Below are 1,378 nucleotides of genomic sequence, written 5' to 3'. Positions count from 1 at the left end.
GTGCAATCCAATGGAATCCAATTAAATCAACAAGCAAGGTCGTATCACGACGACTAATAAGCGTCAAAACTTGCAAAAAATGCAAAAATATTAAAAAATATTTTTAAAATTGCACTGAATTATGCGCATGAAAAAAAGAAAATAATTTCATTCAATGACTAAGATTTTTTATACATATAATTATAATAATAACACTAATTTTATTTTTGTTTTTTTACAGACGCTGAGCTCGTCGGAGATCGTCGATCTCAAGTACAAAAACGGAGTAGCCATACTCACGATCAACTAAGTATTTCCCGAGGACGAAGGCGAGTACACATGTCTAGCGACTAACAGCATCGGCAGTGATACGAAATTCTGCAAGCTGACCGTCAAAGGTAAAAATATTCCAAATTTTATTGACATTTTTACCTAGAAAATTCAATTTTTATCTATCTCTAAATGAATATTTTATATCAATTTTTATCTATCAATTTGATCTTTCGTCCAATATAGTTTAATTCAATTTAATTTTTTACAATTAAATCGGCTTCTCCATTTAATTTCATTTCTCTTTAATTTTATTGATATTTTATTATTATTTTAGTTTTATTGTTATATTATTTTATTGTGAGTTTTGTTACGAAAGGGATTTTTAAGATTTAAACGATTTTTTACTGAGGAAAGTCGTGGTAGAACTATTGTCGACAACTTCGATATGTTCTTTTTTCAGCCGTGGAGAACGCCGCCGCGAAGAAAAAGAGCGATGACAAATCGCCGAATATCGTGGATCACCTGACGAGCATGTACGTGAAGGACGACGAGGCAGTGACGCTCAGCTGCCGAATAATCGGGGCTAAGAAATTCGACGTAGTGTAGCTGCACAACAACAAGGAGATCATGCCCAGCAAAGACTTCCAATACACCAGCGAGGCTAATATTTACAAACTGGTCATCGCCGAGATATTCCCCGAGGATTCCGGCACTTACACGTGCGAAGCGTTCAACGATGAAGGAGAGAGCTACTCGTCGTGCACGTTAAGCGTACTCGGTAAGGAGTTATAGGCTACACTCCGTGTCTTCGTAACTGGGAACGAACAGGATTGGGAAAGTTTGTTTAAAAAATAATTCGCTCGTTATTTTGAAAAATAACTCATCGTTATATCGTTACTAAAGAAATAATGGGCCGTTATAATTTCCGTTACTAACTTCTGAAGACTTTTTTTCTTATTTTATTTCTTACTAATTTTTTTCTTATAATTCCATACTACTTATATGCGCGAAGTGACACAGTAAAAATAATTATTATTTTCGTTACCATTGACTCAAAATCATTGAGACTCAAATTCGTTCAAATGTTATTAGTGATAACGTGTGAAAAAATTGGCTTTACGAATTT

The 1,378-nt window shown here is 34.3% G+C and overlaps 1 long non-coding RNA gene across 1 annotated transcript; it reads left to right on the top strand.

The window, feature by feature from the left end:
* Positions 1-219: 219 nt before the first annotated feature.
* Positions 220-961, top strand: LOC106751314. The gene is made up of 2 exons (XR_001375043.1): positions 220-377; positions 713-961. It is a non-coding gene; the product is annotated as an uncharacterized LOC106751314 (long non-coding RNA).
* Positions 962-1,378: the final 417 nt, after the last annotated feature.

The sequence above is a fragment of the Dinoponera quadriceps genome, unplaced genomic scaffold, assembly GCF_001313825.1.
Source record: "Dinoponera quadriceps isolate SergipeBrazil2010 unplaced genomic scaffold, ASM131382v1 scaffold11092, whole genome shotgun sequence".
Lineage (NCBI taxonomy): Eukaryota > Metazoa > Arthropoda > Insecta > Hymenoptera > Formicidae > Dinoponera > Dinoponera quadriceps.
This window is presented reverse-complemented; position numbering and strand designations above follow the sequence as displayed.